General features: G+C 45.5%; 1 pseudogene; it reads right to left on the bottom strand.

The window, feature by feature from the left end:
* Positions 1–4,709: 4,709 nt before the first annotated feature.
* LOC125537889 overlaps positions 4,710–23,675 on the bottom strand; it is a 28,131-nt pseudogene continuing 9,165 nt past the window's right edge.

The following is a 23,675-nucleotide window of genomic DNA, read 5'->3' as shown; positions in this document are numbered from 1 at the left end:
GTTATTGTTGATGATTATTCTAGATATACTTGGGTGCACATAATCCTTTACAAGACTGAAGTGCGGGATGTCTTCAGACGCTTCGCCAATCGAGCTATGAACAATTATGGCGCCAAGATAAAGCACATCAGAAGTGACAATGGCACTGAATTCAAGAACACTGGCCTTGATACATATCTTGATACCTTGGGCATCACACATGAATTCTCAGCCCCATACACGCCACAGCAGAATGGCGTCGTCGAACGCAAGAACAGAACACTCATTGAGATGGCCAGAACGATGCTAGATGAATACAAGACCCCAAGAAAATTCTGGCCTGAAGCCATTGATACTGCATGCCATACAATCAATCGTGTTTATCTTCACAAGCTTCTGAACAAGACATCTTATGAGCTTCTTACTGGCAAGAAGCCAAATGTCAGTTACTTCAGAGTATTTGGAGCCAGGTGCTGGATCAAGGACCCACATCACACCTCAAAGTTTGCACCAAAAGCACATGAGGGTTTTATGCTTGGATATGGAAAGGATTCGCACTCCTACTGAGTCTTCAATCTCTTTCATTACAAAGTGGTTGAAACAGTGGATGTGCGGTTCGATGAGACCAACGGTTCACAAAGAGAGCAATTGCCAAATGTGCTAGATGAAGTTCCATCCAGTGAATCAATCAAGCTAATGGGAACTGGAGAAATTATACCTTCTGAAGCTCATCCTGAAGAAGAACTTATCATCTCAGCACCTGATCAACATAAAGACAATGCTCAGCCTGAAGACATTCCTTCTAACAACGACAATGATCAGCAAGAGCAAAATCTTCGCCCTGTACATCCTCGCGTTGCCAATGAAGTGCAGATTGAAAGAATAATTGATAGCATCAATGCACCGGTCCACTCACTCGTTCAAGGGCAACTCAGCTAGCAAATTTCTGTGGGCACTTCGCATTCGTCTCAATAACAGAACCCAAGAAATTTGAAGAAGCCTTCATGGAACCTGAATGGATTCAAGCTATGCAAGAAGAGCTTCAACAGTTTGAGCTGAATAATGTATGGGAACTAGTTAAGCGTCCTAATCCACAGAAGCACAATATAATAGGCACCAAATGGATATACCGCAACAAGCAAGATGAGCATGGTCAAGTTGTCAGAAACAAAGCTCGTCTCGTTTCTCAAGGATATACTCAAGTGGAAGGCATTGACTTCGATGAAACATTTGCTCCTGTGGCTAGACTTGAAGCCATACGCATACTGCTGGCCTATGCAAATCATCATAACATACTTCTATATCAAATGGATGTGAAGAGTGCTTTTCTCAATGGCAAGATTGAAGAAGAAGTGTATGTTGCACAACCGCCTGGCTTTGAAGATCCAAAACATCCTGACATGGTATACAAGCTCAACAAGGCACTGTATGGCCTCAAACAAGCCCCTCGGGCCTGGTATGACACACTCAAATACTTCCTGAAGAGCAAAGGCTTCATACCTGGTTCCCTAGACCCCACTCTCTTCACGAAGACATATGATGGTGAACTGTTTGTGTGCCAAATATATGTGGATGACATTATCTTCGGCTGCACCAATTAGAAGTACAGTGAAGAGTTTGGATATATGATGCAAGAGCAATATCAGATGTCTATGATGGGAGAGCTGAAGTTCTTCCTCGGTCTTCAAATACGACAACAACGCAACAGCATCTTCATATCTCAAGAAAAGTATCTCAAAGATTGCCTAAAGAAGTTTGGTATGCAAGACTGCAAAGGCTTCACGACACCAATGCCAGCCAAACATCATCTGGGTCCCGACGACAATGGTAAAGAGTTCGATCAAAAGGTATATCGCTCCATGATTGGGTCTTTACTTTATCTATGTGCATCTAGGCCAGATATTATGCTTAGTGTTTGCATGTGTGCTCGATTTCAAGCGGCACCAAAGGAGTCGCATCACTTAGCTGTGAAGCGAATTCTTCGATATTTGGCTCACACCCCAACTCTAGGATTATGGTATCCAAAGGGCTTAGAGTTTGATCTGGTTGGATTTTCGGATGCTGATTATGCTGGTGACAAAGTTGATCGCAGGTCTACATCAGGCACATGTCACTTTCTGGGACGATCACTAGTATGTTGGTCTTCAAAGAAGCAGAACTGTGTATCTCTCTCCACTGCTGAATCTGAATACATTGCTGCTGGATCTTGCTGCGCTCAGCTTCTGTGGATGAAGCAAACACTCAAGGACTATGGCATTCATATGAAGCAAGTGCCACTTTACTGCGACAATGAAAGCGCCATCAAGATTGCCAACAACCCAGTTCAGCACTCGAAGACAAAGCACATTGAAATTCGTCATCACTTTCTCAGAGATCATGTTGTGAAGGAAGATATTGATATCATACACGTCAACACTAAAGAGCAATTGGCAGATATCTTCACCAAGCCCTTGGATGAGAAGAGATTTTGCAAGTTACGGTGTGAGCTAAATATCCTGGAATCCTCAAATGTCCTGTGATCAGGCACACATCCTAACCCTTATGCATATTGATGACTTAGATGTGCAACACATGAAGTAAAGTATATCTTCAATCTATGAAGACATACATTCTAAGTGTGAATACATTAATGTGGAATTTTACTTTGGAGCGCCACGGTAATTGTGCGCCGTGTCTGGGTCTAATACTTCCTATACGGTGGGTAACGCCACCACCAAATGTTCTATTTTGAAGTGTTTCACTCATGGCATTATATTTGCTATGTCTTCACATTTGGTTTGGCTTCAATCTCAACATATCTTCATGATTATCTTCACTATGTTGATTATATATATGCTAGTGTTCTGTCCTCTACAGCATTCACTTATAGCTATGTCTTCTTGTTGAATCTTTTGAACTAAGTGAATGTGATCGGACCCTGACCTCTCTATGCTTTCTATCTCAAATTATATCTCTCCAAATCATATGCATTCTATTGAAACTGTCGAATGTCTTCTGTGCATCCTTGTCAGCAGAAGATACAGAGACAACCATTAATTCCATTTTCAATGCTCATTCCTCCACATGAAACCCGGAGAAGTAGGAACGACCACCCGACAATCCAGGTGTGCGTGGGACGTGGAACAAACCCCAAAAGTCCGCATAATGGCCACGTGTTCCTCAGATGCGAATCGCCAGGGGCACCTGAGTAATAACGCAGTGCCGCCCCTGTGCCTATAAATACACACTTCACAGCGGTCATTATCTCTTCTTCCACTCTCGCACGAACCCTAGCGCCACCGCTAGCCCTCGACGACGCCGGCGACGAAGCGCTTCGCTGCCGCAACCTCTCCGACGCCGTCTTCACGCCGACCGCGGACATCGTCCTCTCCGCCGTCGCCGTAGGTGTCCTCCGTCACCAAGTTAGGGCACGGAAGATCGAACTGCTCGGCCTCATCTTCCACTCCGTCTAGCAGTTCTTAGTGTGGTAAATAAAACTTCCTTTTTACAGCACCGTTGATCCTATGGCTTTGTCACTTTCTACCACAAGCAGTTTCTATTCACACAAGTTAGATCTCTCTCAAACTGCATCTCATAACATGCCTAGTATATTCACTTATGCTTCACAAAGTAGTTAGATTCCTCACTTGTACTGATCTGTGGATTCGTACAAATCTGGAACCAACTCCTTATCTATGAGTGAATGTCTTCGCACGATGAGGTCAATGTCTTCTAAACTGATTTATCTTCAAAATCTTCTAAGAATGCATATGACCTCTTCCCCTTCCCTCACACCTTAATGCTGTCACAGGTACATGTCCGTGGGAGAATCCTTTGGTTCTCATAGTCTGCATTCATTTGCAGAATTCTTACAGCATCACATAAATTCTCCTGAAGACAGTTCCTGTTTGTCCAGCAAGCGAAAACCTTTGAAGGCTTTGAACGTGTTGAAGCCTTTCAGTTTAAAGTTTATGGCTTCAGAGAAATCAGCAAGGAAGGGTGGCAGAAAGCGTCGTGGAGAAACATCCAGAGATCTGCCAGATGACCTCTCAGAACTGTACAAGACAGATCCTGAAGAGGATTACAATCAGCGCAAGACCAGAATCCAATGGATTTGAAGATATTGGGCAGAACAATGGTTCAAATACCGATTTGTAACCCAGGAATATGCTGAGAAAAATGCCATCAAGAGACCGTGGGGAGACATCCTATACAAGAATCTTCTACCCAGGTCCAGAGATGAAGCCATTGCACAAGGCTTCTATCTCTGCATGGTCTGTGGGCCACAGCCTGCTGATGCACACCCATCGTCACTACTATGGTGTCGTGACGACAATCTGTTCAAGCACAACTTCCAGTTTGCCCAGAACTCAGCGAAGCAGAACAAGAAGACTTTGGGGTTAGATTTCAACCCTGGTCCCTCTGCTCCCCGTACCGATGGAACTCGCGAAGTAGAACCCAATGTCATCGGTCCTTTCTACAACCTTGAAGGCCTCATCACCCACATCTTGGTTCAAGGGACTGCAGTGAATGAGCATGCAGCTGACGCTGAATCAGATGAAGCGCCTACAGTGCCGAAGCCAAAGCAGTTGAAGAAGCCTAAAGCTTCAAAGCCTGCCCCTTCACCAAAAATCTCACGGGCAAAGCCACTGGCAACTGCACCTCCTGAAGACAGTGTGCACTCCGAAGACTTATCACGCATCTCCAAGCCCCAGAAGGTCCAAATGCCTCTGCCTCACACCAGCCAAGAGCTAACTGTTGCTGCCATTCTGCGCAATGACGCCATCGATCTGTCAAGTGATGAAGATCTTGCAGATGACGCTCTTGAGCAACTCATCAAGAGCAAAGAAGAAGCAGAAATCTTCAATGATCTGCCTCTCTTTGATGTAACCATCATCCACAACTTTATTGATGAGTGGTTTGACACGCCAAACATCAGCTTCAAAGATCTGCAGCTACCCATTGGCCTCAGTGTCGCCTTCCAAGGCGCCATTGCTTCAGAGCTAGCTGTCGCCCAGCGCATTGTTGAACTGAAGCAAAAGATTGACTATGAAAAGGCTCAGTTCAAGAAGCATATGGACAAGCTCAGATGCAAGAAGTGAAGAACTTCAAAATCATGATGCACGAGCTCAAGGAAGCCTTTGTAAAGAAACGTGCAGAAGCTCAGGGTTCGCGTGAGCGCATGAAGGTACTGGCTGACAGATGTGTGCAAGCCTACAATGAGGCTGAGAAGCGCAAGGCCCTTGGGCGTCCTGGCATCGACCCCAGGATGGCCGCAAAGAAGAAGAAGAAGCCTGCTACGGCTGAACCCGATGCACCAAGGCAGGAAGCAGTTCCTATTGTCTTCCCAACTAGAATGACTGGCTCGAAGCCAAAAAGCCGGTCAACCGCTTCAGAGCTCAAGAAGACGAGGACTGCTGAGGCTGAAGCCAGGAAGAGGAAACATCCTGAAGCCTCTCCCACTGCCCCTCCCAAGAAGAAGAGGAAGACCAAGAAAGATCGGGCTGCTCCCACAGAGCCTTTGATAGTTGAACCCATTTCTATGGTCTATCCTGAAGCTGAACGCCAACAGATAATCCATGAGCCTGCTTCCACAGAGGCTCATGAAGCTGAAGACATTCCAGCAGCTGATCCCATCGATGCTGAAGACATTGGTCAACATGACCATGTAGAAGATGGTGTAGTCCTTCCTCAGCTCGAGAATAGCGAACTCATCAGCATTGGTCGTCCACTGACGCCAATTGCACAGGATGCTTCATGGGCGGATCGCCCACAAGAGGAAGAAGACTATGAGGCCCAACCAACTCCAACTCCACAGGCGTCGCCTGCGTTGTGCAGGCTTCGCAAAGGTCCAAGGCCTCAAGTCTCTGCTGAAGACAATCCGGCTGCATCAGCCGCAGAAGAAGAAGTCTCACGAGTTCCCACTCCCCTGTCCCACCAAGAAGCAGTTCTCAAGGAGAACGTGCTTGTGACCGACCCTCCAGCTCGTCAAGTGGAGGATGAAAATCTTGCGGCTGCCACCACCACCAATGAAGCTAATGTGGAGCCCTCCCCAACAAAAGCATCAGAAGACAGCGAAGCCACTGATCCCGCCACTTCTGTTCCTGAGTCAGCTGCCGGTCCCCAGTTCGACTATCATGTTGAGCACAGGCCTCAGGTACAGAAGCCAATCCCAAGATTGCCAAGGTTCCCAGGTCCTGCATCAGCACCTGGCTCCTTCAATATCAATGGCTTCAGAGCAGACAACACATTCTTCGATAGCTCCAGGAACCCCTATGTTGGGGAACGTAGAAGAAATTCAAAATTTTCCTACGTGTCACCAAGATCTACCTATGGAGAAACCAGCAACGAGGGGAAGGAGAGTGCATCTACATACCCTTGTAGATCGCTAAGCGGAAGCGTTCAAGTGAACGGGGTTGATGGAGTCGTACTCGTCGTGATCCAAATCACCGATGATCAAGTGCCGAACGCACGGCACCTCCGCGTTCAACACACGTACAGCCCGGTGACGTCTCCCATGCCTTGATCCAGCAAGGAGAGAGGGAGAGGTTGAGGAAGACTCCATCCAGCAGCAGCACAACGGCGTGGTGGTGGTGGAGGAGCGTGGCAATCCTGCAGGGCTTCGCCAAGCACCACGGGAGTGGAGAAGAACTTGGGAGAGAGGGAGGGGCTGCACCAAAGGCATAAGGGGTGTCTCAAGAGGCCCTCCTACCCCCACTATATATAGGGAGCCCAAGGGGGGGGGTGCGCCAGCCCTAGGAGATCCAATCTCCTAGGGGGCGGCGGCCAGGGGAGGTTTCCCTACCCCCAAGGCACCTAGGAGGTGCCTTCCCTCCTTGGGACTCTTCCTTAGGGTTCCCCTTTCACCCTAGGCGCATGGGCCCTAGGGGAAGTGGCGCCCCAGCCCACTTTGGGCTGGATCCCTTCTCACTTCAGCCCATGGGACCCTCCGGGATAGGTGGCCCCACCCGGTGGTCCCGGTACAATACCGATGACCCCGAAACTTGTCCCGATGGCCGAAATAGGACTTCCTATATATAAATCTTTACCTCCGGACCATTCCGGAACTCCTCGTGACGTCCGTGATCTCATCCGGGACTCCGAACAACATTCGGTAACCACATACAAGCTTCCTTTATAACCCTAGCGTCATCGAACCTTAAGTGTGTAGACCCTACGGGTTCGGGAGACATGCAGACATGACCGAGACGTTCTCCGGTCAATAACCAACAGCGGGATCTGGATACCCATGTTGGCTCCCACATGTTCCACGATGATCTCATCGGATGAACCACGATGTCAAGGACTTAATCAATCCCGTATACAATTCCCTTTGTCTATCGGTACGACACTTGCCCGAGATTCGATCGTCGGTATCCCGATACCTTGTTCAATCTCGTTACCGGCAAGTCTCTTTACTCGTTCCGTAACACATCATCCCGTGATCAACTCCTTGATCACATTGTGCACATTATGATGATGTCCTACCGAGTGGGCCCAGAGATACCTCTCCGCTTACACGGAGTGACAAATCCCAGTCTCGATTCGTGCCAACCCAACAGACACTTTCGGAGATACCTGTAGTGTACCTTTATAGTCACCCAGTTACGTTGTGACATTTGGTACACCCAAAGCATTCCTACGGTATCCGGGAGTTGCACAATCTCATGGTCTAAGGAAATGATACTTGACATTAGAAAAGCTTTAGCATACGAACTACATGATCTTGTGCTAGGCTTAGGATTGGGTCTTGTCCATCACATCATTCTCCTAATGATGTGATCCCGTTATCAATGACATCCAATGTCCATGGTCAGGAAACCGTAACCATCTATTGATCAACGAGCTAGTCAACTAGAGGCTTACTAGGGACATGGTGTTGTCTATGCATCCACACATGTATCTGAGTTTCCTATCAATACAATTCTAGCATGGATAATAAACGATTATCATGAACAAGGAAATATAATAATAACCAATTTATTATTGCCTCTAGGGCATATTTCCAACAGTCTCCCACTTGCACTAGAGTCAATAATCTAGTTCACATCGCCATGTGATTAACACTCACAGGGCACATCGCGATGTAACCAACATCCAAAGAGTTTACTAGAGTCAATAATCTAGTTCACATCACTATGTGATTAACACTCAATGAGTTCTGGGTTTGATCATGTTGCTTGTGAGAGAGGTTTTAGTCAATGGGTCTGAACCTTTCAGATCCGTATGTACTTCGCAAATTTCTATGTCATCTTGTAGATGCAACTACTACGCTACATTTGGAGCTATTCCAAACAACTGTTCTACTATACTAATCCAGTTTACTATTCAGAATAATCTGGATTAGTGTCAAAGTTTGCATCGGCGTAACCCTTTACGACGAACTCTTTTACCACCTCCATAATCGAGAAGATTCCTTAGTCCACTAGTTACTAAGGATAACTTTGACCGCTGTCTTGTGATCCATTCTTGGATCACTCTTGTACCCCTTGACTGACTCATGGCAAGGCACACTTCAGGTGCGGTACACAGCATAGCATACTGTAGAGAGCCTATGATAAAAGCATAGGGGACGACCTTCGTCCTTCCTCTTTCTTCTGCCGTGGTCGAGCTTTAAGTCTTTAACTTCATACCTTACAACTCAGGCAAGAACTCCTTCTTTGACTGATCCATCTTGAACACCTTCAAGATCATGTTAAGGTATGTGCTCATTTGAAAGTACCATTAAGCGTTTTGATCTATCCTTATAGATCTTGATGCTCAATGCTCAAGTAGCTTAATCCAGGCTTTCCATTGAAAAACACTTTCCAAATAACCCTATATGATTTCCAGAAATTCTACGTCATTTCTGATCAAAAATATGTCAACAACATATATTCATCAGAAATTCTATACTCACTTCTTTGGAAATACAAGTTTCTCATAAACTTTGTATAAACCCAAATCTTTGATCATCCCATCAAAGCATACATTCCAACTCCGAGATGCTTACTCCAGTCCTCAGAAGGATTGTTGGGGCTTTGCATATTTATTAGCATCTTTCAGGATTGACAAAACCTTTCGGTTGTATCACATACAACCTTTCCTAAAGAAAACCGTCAAGGAAACAATGTTTTGACATCCTATCTGCAAGATTTCATAAATAATGCAGTAATCGCTAATATAATTCCAACAGACTCTTAGCATCGCTACGAGTGAGAAAGTCTCACCGTAGTCAACTCCTTGAACTTGTCGGAAAACTTCTTAACGACAAGTCGAGCTTTCTTAATGGTGACATTTACCATCATTGTCCGTCTTCCTTTTAAAATCCATCTGTACTCAATAGCATTACAACCATCGAGCCATTCTGCCAAAGTCTACACTTTGTTTTCATACGTGGATCCTCTCTCGGATTTTATGGCCTCGAGCCATTTATCGGAATTCGGGCCCACCATCGCTTCTCCATAGCTCGTAGGTTCATTCTTGTCTAGCAACATGACTTCCAAGACAGGATTACGTACCACTCTGAAGTAGTACGCATCCTTGTCATCCCACGAGGTTTGGTAGTGACTTGATCTGAAGTTTCATGATCACTATCATAAGCTTCCACTTCAATTGGTGTAGGTGCCACAGGAACAACTTCCTGTGCCCTGCCACACACTAGTTGAAGAGACGATTCAATAACCTCATCAAGTCTCCACCATCCTCCCAGTCAATTCTTTCGAGAGAAACTTTTCCTCGAGAAAGGACCCGATTCTAGAAACAATCCCTTATTGCTTTCGAATCTGAGACAGGAGGTATACCCAACTGTTTTGGGTGTCCTATGAAGATGCATTTATCCGCTTTGGGTTCGAGCTTATCAGCCTGAAACTTTTTCACATAAGCGTCGCAGCCCCAAACTTCTAAGAAATGACAGCTTAGGTTTCTTTAAACCATAGTTCATATGGTGTCATCTCATCGGAATTACGTGGTGCCTTATTTAAAGTGAATGTTGTTGTCTTTAATGCCTAACCCATAAACTATCGTGGTAATTCGATAAGAGACATCATGGTATGCATCATATCCAATAGGGTGCAGTTATGATGTTCGGACACACCATCACACTATGGTGTTCCAGGCTGTATTAGTTGTGAAACAATTTCCACAATGTCTTAATTCTGTGCCAAACTCGTAATTCAGATATTCATCTCTATGATCATATCATAGATATTTTATCCTCTTGTCACGACGATCTTTCAACTTCACCCTGAAATTACTTGAACCTTTCAATAATTCAGACTTGTGATTCATCAAGTAAATATACTCAACATCTACTCAAATCATCTGTGAAGTAAGAACATAACGATATCCACTACATGCCTCAGCACTCATTGGATTGCACACATCAAAATGTATTACTTCCAACAAGTTGCTTTCTAGTTCCATTTTACTGAAAATGAGGCTTTCAGTCATCTTGCCCATGTGGTATGATTTGCATGTCTCAAGTGATTCAAAATCAAGTGAGTCCAAACGGTCCATTTGCATGGAGTTTCTTCATACATATACACCAATAGACATGGTTCGCATGTCTCAAACTTTTCAAAAATGAGTGAGTCCAAAGATCCATCAACATGGAGCTTCTTCATGCGTTTTATACCGATATGACTTACGTGGCAGTGCCACAAGTAGGTGGTACTATCATTACTATCTTTTGTCATGAACATGTGTATCACTACGATCGAGATTCAATAAACCATTCATTTCAGGTGTAAGACCATTTGAAGGTATTATTCAAATAAACAGAGTAACCATTATTCTTCTTAAATGAATAATCGTATTGCGATAGACATAATCCAATCATGTCTATGCTCAACGCAAACACCAATCTCGATGGTAGAGGGAGCATGCGATGCTTGATCATATCAACATTGGAAACACTTCCAACATATATCGTCAGCTCACCTTTAGCTAGTCTCCGTTTATTCCATAGCTTTTATTTCGGGTTACTAACACTTAGCAACCGAACCGGTATCTGATACCCTGGTGCTACTAGGAGTACTAGTAAAGTACACATCAGCACAATGTATATCCAATATACTTCTATCGACCTTGCCAGCCTTCTAATCTACCAAGTATTTAGGGTAATTCTGCTCCAGTGGCTGTTCCCCTTATTACAGAAGCACTTAGTCTCGGGTTTGGGTTCAACCTTGGGTTTCTTCACTAGAGCGGCAGCTGAATTGCCGTTTCATGAAGTATCCCTTCGTGCCCTTGCCCTTCTTGAAACTAGTGGTTTCACCAACCATCAACAATTGATGCTCCTTCTTGATTTCTACTTTTGTGGTGTCAAACAACACGAATATCTCAAGGATCATCATATATGTCCCTGATATATTATAGTTCATCACGAAGCTCTAGCAGCTTGGTGGTAATGACTTCGGAGAAACATCACTATCTCATTTGGAAGATCAACTCCCACTTGATACAAGCGATTGTTGTACTCAGACAATCTGAGCACAAGCTCAACAATTGAGCTTTTCTCCCTTAGTCTGCAGGCTAAGAAAATCGTCGGAGGTCTTATACCTCTTGACGTGGGCACGAGCCTGAAATCCCAATTTCAGTCCTCGAAACATCTCATATGTTTCGCGACGTTTCAAAACGTCTTCGGTGCATCAACTCTAAACCGTTTAACTGAACTATCACGTAGTTATCAAAAACATGTATGTCAGATGTTCGCAACATCCACAGACGACGTTCGAGGTTCAGCGCACTGAGCGGTGCATTAAGGACATAAGCCTTCTATGAAGCAATGAGGACAATCCTCAGTTTACGGACCTAGTCCGCATAATTGCTACTATCAACTTTCAACTAAATTTTGGCCATATCACATCACATAGCATACCCTGCAAAAACAAGTTAGACGTCCTCTAATTGTTGTTTGCATGTTTTACGTGGCTGCTATGGGTTTCTAGCAAGAACGTTTCTTACCTACGCAAAGACCACAACGTGATATGCCAATTGCTATTTACCCTTCATAAGACCCTTTTCATCGAATCCGATCCGACTAAAGTAGGAGAGACAGACACCCTCTAGCCACCTTATGCAACTAGTGCATGTCAGTCGGTGGAACCTGTCTCACGTAAGAGTACGTGTAAGGTCGGTTCGGGCCGCTTCATCCCACGATGCCGCCGAATCAAGATAAGACTAGTAACGGCAAGCATATTGAACAAAATCAATGCCCACAACTACTTTGTGTTCTACTCGTGCATAGAAACTATGCATAGACCTAGCTCATGATGCCACTGTTGGGGAACGTAGCAGAAATTCAAAATTTTCCTACGTGTCACCAAGATCTATCTATGGAGAAACCAGCAACGAGGGGAAGGAGAGTGCATCTACATACCCTTGTAGATCGCTAAGCGGAAGCGTTCAAGTGAACGGGGTTGATGGAGTCGTACTCGTCGTGATCCAAATCACCGATGATCAAGTGCCGAACGCACGGCACCTCCGCGTTCAACACACGTACAGCCCGGTGACGTCTCCCATGCCTTGATCCAGCAAGGAGAGAGGGAGAGGTTGAGGAAGACTCCATCCAGCAGCAGCACAACGGCGTGGTGGTGGTGGAGGAGCGTGGCAATCCTGCAGGGCTTCGCCAAGCACCACGGGAGAGGAGAAGAACTTGGGAGAGAGGGAGGGGCTGCACCAAAGGCATAAGGGGTGTCTCAAGAGGCCCTCCTACCCCCACTATATATAGGGAGCCCAAGGGGGGGTGCGCCAGCCCTAGGAGATCCAATCTCCTAGGGGGCGGCGGCCAGGTGAGGTTTCCCTCCCCCCCAAGGCACCTAGGAGGTGCCTTCCCTCCTTGGGACTCTTCCTTAGGGTTCCCCTTTCACCCTAGGCGCATGGGCCCTAGGAGAAGTGGCGCCCCAGCCCACTTTGGGCTGGATCCCTTCTCACTTCAGCCCATGGAACCCTCCGGGATAGGTGGCCCCACCCGGTGGGCCCCCGGGACCCTTCCGGTGGTCCCGGTACAATACCGATGACCCCGAAACTTGTCCCGATGGCCGAAATAGGACTTCCTATATATAAATCTTTACCTCCAGACCATTCCAGAACTCCTCGTGACGTCCGGGATCTCATCCGGGACTCCGAACAACATTCGGTAACCACATACAAGCTTCCTTTATAACCCTAGCGTCATCGAACCTTAAGTGTGTAGACCCTACGGGTTCGGGAGACATGCAGACATGACCGAGACGTTCTCCGGTCAATAACCAACAGCGGGATCTGGATACCCATGTTGGCTCCCACATGTTCCACGATGATCTCATCGGATGAACCACGATGTCAAGGACTTAATCAATCCCGTATACAATTCCCTTTGTCTATCGGTACGATACTTGCCCGAGATTCGATCGTCGGTATCCCGATACCTTGTTCAATCTCGTTACCGGCAAGTCTCTTTACTCGTTCCGTAACACATCATCCCGTGATCAACTCCTTGATCACATTGTGCACATTATGATGATGTCCTACCGAGTGGGCCCAGAGATACCTCTCCGTTTACACGGAGTGACAAATCCCAGTCTCGATTCGTGCCAACCCAACAGACACTTTCGGAGATACCTGTAGTGTACCTTTATAGTCACCCAGTTACGTTGTGACGTTTGTACACCCAAAGCATTCCTACGGTATCCGGGAGTTGCACAATCTCATGGTCTAAGGAAATGATACTTGACATTAGAAAAGCTTTAGCATACGAACTACATGATCTTGTGCTAGGCTTAGGATTGGGTCTTGTCCATCACATCATTCTCCTAATGATGTGATCCCGTTATCAATGACATCCAATGTCCATGTTCAGGAAACCGTAACCATCTATTGATCAACGAGCTAGTCAACTAGAGGCTTACTAGGGACATGGTGTTGTCTATGTATCCACACATGTATCTGAGTTTCCTATCAATACAATTCTAGCATGGATAATAAACAATTATCATGAACAAGGAAATATAATAATAACCAATTTATTATTGCCTCTAGGGCATATTTCCAACACCCTACTCAAGGGAAAGGATATCATCTGATCGTTTCTGGAGCTATCCGCAGCGAAGCTATTACTCATGCATTCTTTACAACCAAGGTCGTATCTTCCCACACAAGCGCCTTGACATTGAAGCTATAGCTAGCCTACCCTGTCTGGAAGAAGCTTTGGATTGCTTCAAGGAAGTTGGACTGCTGCCGTTCGTTACTGACCAAGAGCATTGGAATGAAGAGTTGCTGCTTCAATTCTATGCCACACTTCACATCCGCGGGTATAGCAGAGATCCGAAGACTTGGGTCCTGGAGTGGATGACAGGAAACGTTCATCACGAAGCCAAAGCCTTTGACATCATTGAGATCACTGGTTTTCCCACTCCTGGCGATCTCTACGAGCATGGCTGTCAGCTTCATAGTGAAGCCATTGAGAGCATCTTTCAGAAGACTGAACCTGATATGAGTCAGATGCTCAGTATGATGAAGTCATTGCCCCAAGATGCTGCTTATCCCACAGAGTTCTTCGTTGAAGACCTTGAGTATCTGCCAAGAACCATTTATCACATCATCAGGCGAACTCTCTGGCCCATAAAAGGGCACTCTCCAAATGCCAAGCTTGAGGGTGCAATGAAGACTTTGGTCTTCTATACTCTTCATGGAAAATGCTTCAATGCACAGGACTTCTTCATTCGCCAACTTGCTGCATCAGGCTCTGATCTGTTTGGCTTGAAGTTCTACGCCCCATGGGTAATGCGTCTGATCAAACTTCACTCTGCGATCTCATATCAGCCATCTGCTCGCAATCATCGGATTTTTCTGCCTGATGTGGATATGTCAATTGAAGCCATCTATCCTAAGCCTGCCAAGGAACCTCTAAGTCTTCAGAATGCAGAGCATCAGAGTTTCTCTCAGAACATTGAAGGAGTTGAAGCAGTCACTCGTGTCTATCCTTTGGCTGGCACTACACGTGCACCACATCCTGCTCTCACTGAAGCCACTGATAGTACAACTGCTCCACGACCCAAGAAGCGCACTTGTGCTCTTAATAACCAAGAGCTTCTTGTGGCTCTTCATCAGAAACAGGATAGGCATCATGACTGGCTGAAGCGTCAGATGCAAAGCCTCTTGGTGGATGTTAATCGCATTCGCAATCTTGCCACCAAGAATGCTTTCGTTGCCCATGAAACCTCTCGCCGCACATGGAAAGGGCTAACGCTGATGTGTTCTAAAGATGATCTTCAAGAGGATGGCTTCAATGAGCGTTTCAAGTTTGACTCCACACCTCCTCGAAGGGCAGTGCTGCGACGAACTCCATCCCTTGAAGACTCTGAGTTCTCTTCCTCTGCTGCAACTGTGACTGCCAGAGTTACCGAGGATGAAGACGATGCTACTTCACCGCCACCTCCTTCAGCATGCTTCGACTCTGCTCCAAGCTCTTCAGCACCGCCAAACACCACAACGACCCTCATGGGAACAAGTAGATGCTCTATGTCTTCAAACCTTTTTGGTCCTTACTGACAAAAGGGCGAGAAGCATATGAGGTTGATAGTCTTCAAGCGGGTCCATATGGGCGGGTGCTTTATATTTTGCTTCGTGCTTACAACTCTCGTATGCTTCTTTTGCTACATTTGGTTCTTTGAGTTGTAACACTTAAACTCGATGGTCGTCTGCTACTTATCTGCCACCTTGTTTTGCGATGATAAATTCCGCATGTGCAACAATAACTTCCGCACTTAGATCATTCTGCAGACGTCCATTTTCCATTATGCATGTCGCATGTCATTATCTTCATATACTTTCACATGCATAGTGGATTGTCATCATAAGTTGAAGTGGATCTCCATAAGTACAACCTGCCATGTGCATTTGCATTCCAAAAGCAAATTACTTATATGCACATCTTCAGGGGGAGCCCTTGCAACTTATGAAGACAATTCCTTATCCTTTACAATTTCACAGATTATATTCCCCGGTGAAAACTTCAACTAGTTTGTCACCAATCACCAAAAAGGGGGAGATTGTAAGTGCATCTAGTGCCACCCCTAGTTAGTTTTGGAGTATTGACGACAAACCTAGTTGAGGGACTAATGTGTTTGTGAGAATTGCAGGATAACACAGGTAGAAGTCCCTCATTGATTCAGTTTTCCTACCAGAGATGACCCCTAAAAATGTATGAAGACATTGAAGTCAAAGGTGGTATATGAAGATATTCACATTGAAGACTATGACAAGAGAAGACACCACATGAAGCCTATGGAGCTCGAAGACTTAGATCTTTCGTAGTTCCCTTTCTTTTGTGTTGAGTCATAGGAACCACCGTACTGTTAAGTGGGGTCCAAGAGAACCAGTCAGAATGACTGAAGTGATGCCTAACCATAACCTATGTCTTCGAGTGAAGACTATGAGAGCGAATCTTGTCCAGAGTCAGACAAGTCAGTTTTGCTTGTATCCCAAGTAAAGTTGCCGTGTGAGTTTGAAATCTGACCGTTGGAACACGTGTCAGTTCCTTAGTGACTCAGGGTCATTTCGGACAAATCAGGTAGGGTTGCCAAGTGGCTATAAATAGCCCACCCCCTACAACCATAAACGGTTGGATGCTCAGATTGAGAGTACGGCTTTTGTCGTTTGAGAGCAACCCACCTCGAAGCCTTTGAGAGAGAATTCCTTGCGAGGATAAAGCCCTAACCACCCAGAGCCAAATAGAATTAGGCATCACTTAAGTCTTCTTGTCTGTGTGATCTGAAGACTTATTACACTTGAGGACTGTGCATCCTCCATCCGATTAGGCGTCGCGTTCTGAGCATCCAAGAGACATTGTGGATTGCCGGTGAACGAAGTCTATGAAGGTTTGGGAGTCTACCTTGAAGACTTACCAGAGTGATTGGGCGAGGTATGTGTGACCTTAGCTCAAGGGGAATACGATGAGGACTGGGTGTCCTGAGCTGCGTGTTCAGGACTGGGTGTCCGGGACTGTGTGTCCTAAGGTTTAAATACCTAGCCGCCCCAACCAGACGTACAGTTGTCACAGCAACTAGAACTGGTCCAACAAATCATTGTCTTCAGCGAGTCACTGGTTTCATCTTCCCTTCCCTTTACTTATTGTTACTCCTTGTGAAGTCATTGTATGTTCGCACTATCTTTTGTCTTCACTGAGTGACTGTGTGTTCTGTGTGGTTTCACAATATCTCCCTATCTGATCCTTACTACATTGCTGCTATTAGTCATTGTGCTTTCACTCTATTGAATACTTGACTATGGCTTGCCTAGTGTAGTCTACCTTCCGCTGCAGGGTAATAAGTTTATTTATATCATTTGTCTTCATAACTTCCACGTTTTGAAGACTTTCATAAAAATCGCCTATTCACCCCCCCTCTAGTCGATATAACACACTTTCACTATACTATGAGATTATGCAACTCCCGTTTACCGGAGGAACACTTTGTGTGCTACCAAACGTCACAACGTAACTGGGTGATTATAAAGGAGCTCTACAGGTGTCTCCAAAGGTACAATGTTGGGTTGGCGTATTTCGAGATTAGGATTTGTCACTCCGATTGTCGGAGAGGTATCTCTGGGCCCTCTCGGTAATGCACATCACATAAGCCTTGCAAGCATTGCAACTAATGAGTTAGTTGTGAGATGATGTATTACAGAAAAAGTAAAGAGACTTGCCGGTAACGAGATTGAACTAGGTATTGGATACCGACGATCGAATCTCGGGCAAGTAACATACCGATGACAAAGGGAACAACGTATGTTGTTATGCGGTCTGACCGATAAAGATATCTTCGTAGAATATGTGGGAGCCAATATGAGCATCCAGGTTCCGCTATTGGTTATTGACCGGAGACGTGTCTCGGTCATGTCTACATTGTTCTCGAACCCGTAGGGTCCGCACGCTTAAGGTTTCGATGACAGTTATATTATGAGTTTATGCATTTTGATGTACCGAAGTTTGTTCGGAGTCCCGGATGTGATCACGGACATGACGAGGAGTCTCGAAATGGTCGAGACATAAAGATTGATATATTGGAAGCCTATATTTGGATATCGGAAGTGTTCCGGGTGAAATCGGGATTTTACCGGAGTACCGGGAGGTTACCGGAACCCCCCGGGAGGTATATGGGCCTTAGTGGGCTTTAGTGGAAGAGAGGAGAGGTGGCCAGGGCTGGGCCGCGCGCCCCTCCCCCCTAGTCCGAATAGGACAAGGAGAGGGGGGCGGCGCCCCCCTTCCTTCTCTCTCTCCTCTTTCCCCCCTCCCGAATCCTATTCCAACTAGGAATGGGGGGAATCCTACTCCCGGAGGGAGTAGGACTCCTCCTGGCGCGCCCTCTCCTGGCCGGCCGCACCCCCCCTTTGATCCTTTATATACGGAGGCAGAGGGCACCCCTAGACACACAAGTTGATCCACGTGATTTGTTGGAAATATGCCCTAGAGGCAATAATAAATTGGTTATTATTATATTTCCTTGTTCATGATAATTGTTTATTATCCATGCTAGAATTGTATTGATAGGAAACTCAGATACATGTGTGGATACATAGACAACACCATGTCCCTAGTAAGCCTCTAGTTGACTAGCTCGTTGATCAATAGATGGTTACGGTTTCCTGAACATGGACATTGGATGTCATTGATAACGGGATCACATCATTAGGAGAATGATGTGATGGACAAGACCCAATCCTAAGCCTAGCACAAGATCATGTAGTTCGTATGCTAAAGCTTTTCTAATGTCAAGTATCATTTCCTTAGACCATGAGATTGTGCAACTCCCGGATACCGTAGGAATGCTTTGGGTGTACCAAACGTCACAACGTAACTGGGTGACTATAAAGGTACACTACAGGTATCTCCGAAAGTGTCTGTTGGGTTGGCACGAATCGAGACTGGGATTTGTCACTCGGTGTAAGCGGAGAGGTATCTCTAGGCCCACTAGGTAGGACATCATCATAATGTGCACAATGTGATCAAGGAGTTTATCACGTGATGATGTGTTACGTAACGAGTAAAGAGACTTGCCGGTAACGAGATTGAACAAGGTATCGGGATACCGACGATCGAATCTCAGGCAAGTGTCGTACCGATAGACAAAGGGAATTGTATACGGGATTGATTAAGTCCTTGACATCGTGGTTCATCCGATGAGATCATCGTGGAACATGTGGGAGCCAACATGGGTATCCAGATCCCGCTGTTGGTTATTGACCGGAGAACGTCTCGGTCATGTCTGCATGTCTCCCGAACCCGTAGGGTCTACACACTTAAGGTTCGATGACGCTAGGGTTATAAAGGAAGCTTGTATGTGGTTACCGAATGTTGTTCGGAGTCCCGGATGAGATCACGGACGTCACGAGGAGTTCCGGAATGGTCCAGAGGTAAAGATTTATATATAGGAAGTCCTATTTCTTCCATCGGGACAAGTTTCGGGGTCATCGGTATTGTACCGGGACCACCGGGTGGGGCCACCTATCCCGGAGGGTCCCATGGGCTGAAGTGAGAAGGGATCCAGCCCAAAGTGGGCTGGGGCGCCACTTCCCCTAGGGCCCATGCGCCTAGGGTGAAAGGGGAACCCTAAGGAAGAGTCCCAAGGAGGGAAGGCACCTCCTAGGTGCCTTGGGGGGGAGGGAAACCTCCCCTGGCCGCCGCCCCCTAGGAGATTGGATCTCCTAGGGCTGGCGCACCCCCCCTTGGGCTCCCTATATATAGTGGGGGTAGGAGGGCCTCTTGAGACACCCCTTATGCCTTTGGTGCAGCCCCTCCCTCTCTCCCAAGTTCTTCTCCTCTCCCGTGGTGCTTGGCGAAGCCCTGCAGGATTGCCACGCTCCTCCACCACCACCACGCCGTTGTGCTGCTGCTGGATGGAGTCTTCCTCAACCTCTCCCTCTCTCCTTGCTGGATCAAGGCATGGGAGACGTTACCGGGCTGTACGTGTGTTGAACGCGGAGGTGCCGTCCGTTCGGCACTTGGTCATCGGTGATTTGGATCACGACGAGTACGACTCCATCAACCCCGTTCACTTGAACGCTTCCGCTTAGCGATCTACAAGGGTATGTAGATGCACTCTCCTTCCCCTCGTTGCTGGTTTCTCCATAGATAGATCTTGGTGACACGTAGGAAAATTTTGAATTTCTGCTACGTTCCCCAACAGTGGCATCATGAGCTAGGTCTATGCGTAGTTTCTATGCACGAGTAGAACACAAACTAGTTGTGGGCGTTGATTTTGTTCAATATGCTTGCCGTTACTAGTCTTATCTTGATTCGGCGGCATCGTGGGATGAAGCGGCCCGGACCGACCTTACACGTACTCTTACGTGAGACAAGTTCCACCGACTGACATGCACTAGTTGCATAAGGTGGCTAGCGGGTGTCTGTCTCTCCTACTTTAGTCGGATCGGATTCGATGAAAAGGGTCTTATGAAGGGTAAATAGCAATTGGCATATCACGTTGTGGTCTTTGCGTAGGTAAGAAACGTTCTTGCTAGAAACCCATAGCAGCCACGTAAAACATGCAAACAACAATTAGAGGACGTCTAACTTGTTTTTGCAGGGTATGCTATGTGATGTGATATGGCCAAAAGGATGTGATGAATGATATATGTGATGTATGAGATTGATCATGTTCTTGTAATAGGAATCACGACTTGCATGTCGATGAGTATGACAACCGGCAGGAGCCATAGGAGTTGTCTTAATTTATTCATGACCTGCGTGTCAACATAAACGTCATGTAATTACTTTACTTTATTGCTAACCGTTAGCTGTAGTAGTAGAAGTAATAGATGACGTGACAACTTCATGGAGACACGATGATGGAGATCATGATGATGGAGATCATGGTGTCATGCCGGTGACAAGATGATCATGGAGCCCCAAGATGGAGATCAAAGGAGCTATATGATATTGGCCATATCATGTCACTATTATTTGATTGCATATGATGTTTATCATGTTTATACATCTTATTTGCTTAGAACGACGGTAGTAAATAAGATGATCCCTCATTAAAATTTCAAGAAGTGTTCTCCCCTAACTGTGCACCGTTGCTACAGTTCGTCGTTTCGAAGCACCACGTGATGATCGGGTGTGGTAGATCCTTACGTTCACATACAACGGGTGTAAGACAATTTTACACATGCAAAACATTTAGGGTTAACTTGACGAGCCTAGCATGTGTATAGACATGGCCTCGGAACACAGAAGACCGAAAGGTCGAGCATGAGTCGTATAGAAGATACGATCAACATGAAGATGTTCACCGACGTTGGCTAGTCCGTCTCACGTGATGATCGGACACGGCCTAGTTGACTCGGATCATGTAATCACTTAGATGACTAGAGGGATGTCTATCTGAGTGGGAGTTCATAAGATGAACTTAATTATCCTGAACATAGTCAAAAGGTCTTCGCAAATTATGTCGTAGCTCGCGCTTCAGTTCTACTGTTTAGTTATGTTCCTAGAGAAAATTTAGTTGAAAGTTGATAGTAGCAATTATGCGGACTAGGTCCGTAAACTGAGGATTGTCCTCATTGCTTCATAGAAGGCTTATGTCCTTAATGCACCGCTCAGTGTGCTGAACCTCGAACGTCGTCTGTGGATGTTGCAAACATCTGACATACACGTTTTTGATAACTACGTGATAGTTCAGTTAAACGGTTTAGAGTTGAGGCACCGAAGACGTTTTGAAACGTCACGAAACATATGAGATGTTTCGAGGGCTGAAATTGGAATTTCAGGCTCGTGCCCACGTCAAGAGGTATAAGACCTCCGACGATTTTCTTAGCCCGCAGACTAAGGGAGAAAAGCTCAATTGTTGAGCTTGTGCTCAGATTGTCTGAGTACAACAATCGCTTGAATCAAGTGGGAGTTGATCTTCCAGATGAAATAGTGATGGTTCTCCGAAGTCATTACCACCAAGCTGCTTGAGCTTCGTGATGAACTATAATATATCAGGGACATATATGATGATCCTTGAGATATTCGCGATGTTTGACACCACAAAAGTAGAAATCAAGAAGGAGCATCAATTGTTGATGGTTGGTGAAACCACTAGTTTCAAGAAGGGCAAGGGCAAGAAGGGATACTTCATGAAACGGCAATTCAGCTGCTGCTCTAGTGAAGAAACCCAAGGTTGAACCCAAACCCGAGACGAAGTGCTTCTGTAATAAGGGGAACAGCCACTGGAGCAGAATTACCCTAGATACTTGGTAGATAAGAAGGCTGGCAAGGTCGATAGAAGTATATTGGATGTGTACTTTACTAGTACTCCTAGTAGCACCAGGGTATTAGATACCGGTTCGGTTGCTAAGTGTTAGTAACTCGAAATAAAAGCTACGGATAAACGGAGACTAGCTAAAGGTGAGCTGACGATATGTGTTGGAAGTGTTTCCAATGTTGATATGATCAAATACCGTACGCTCCCTCTATCATCGAGATTGGTGTTTGCGTTGAGCATAGACATGATTGGATTATGTCTATCGCAATACGGTTATTCATTTAAGGAGAATAACGGTTACTCTGTTTATTTGAATAATACCTTCAATGGTCTTGCACCTAAAATGAATGGTTCATTGAATCTCGATCGTAGTGATACACATGTTCATGCCAAAAGATATAGGATAGTAATGATAGTACCACCTACTTGTGGCACTGCCACATAAGTCATATTGGTATAAAACACATGAAGAAGCTCCATGTTGATGGATCTTTGGGCTCACTCGTTTTGAAAAGTTTGAGACATGCGAACCATGTCTATTGGTGTATATGCATGAAGAAACTCCATGCAAATGGACCGTTTGGACTCACTTGATTTTGAATCACTTGAGACATGCAAATCATACCACATGGGCAAGATGACTGAAAGCCTCGTTTTCAGTAAAATGGAACTAGAAAGCAACTTGTTGGAAGTAATACATTTTGATGTGTGCAGACCAATGAGTGCTGAGGCATGTAGTGGATATCGTTATGTTCTTACTTCACAGATGATTTGAGTAGATGTTGAGTATATTTACTTGATGAATCACGAGTCTGAATTATTGAAAGGTTCAAGTAATTTCAGGGTGAAGTTGAAAGATCGTCGTGACAAGAGGATAAAATATCTATGATATGATCATAGAGATGAATATCTAAATTACGAGTTTGGCGCAGAATTAAGACATTGTGGAAATTGTTTCACAACTAATACAGCCTGGAACACCATAGTGTGATGGTGTGTCCGAACATCATAACTGCACCCTATTGGATATGATGCATACCATGATGTCTCTTATCGAATTACCACGATAGTTTATGGGTTAGGCATTAAAGACAACCACATTCACTTTAAATAAGGCACCACGTAATTCCGATGAGATGACACCATATGAACTATGGTTTAGAGAAACCTAAGCTGTCATTTCTTAGAAGTTTGGGGCTGCGACGCTTATGTGAAAAAGTTTCAGGCTGATAAGCTCGAACCCAAAGCGGATAAATGCATCTTCATAGGACACCCAAAACAGTTGGGTATACCTCCTGTCTCAGATTCGAAAGCAATAAGGGATTGTTTCTAGAATCGGGTCCTTTCTCGAGGAAAAGTTTCTCTCGAAAGAATTGATTGGGAGGATGGTGGAGACTTGATGAGGTTATTGAACCGTCTCTTCAACTAGTGTGTGGCAGGGCACAGGAAGTTGTTCCTGTGGCACCTACACCAATTGAAGTGGAAGCTTATGATATTGATCATGAGACT

The sequence above is a fragment of the Triticum urartu genome, chromosome 2, assembly GCF_003073215.2.
Source record: "Triticum urartu cultivar G1812 chromosome 2, Tu2.1, whole genome shotgun sequence".
Lineage (NCBI taxonomy): Eukaryota > Viridiplantae > Streptophyta > Magnoliopsida > Poales > Poaceae > Triticum > Triticum urartu.
This window is presented reverse-complemented; position numbering and strand designations above follow the sequence as displayed.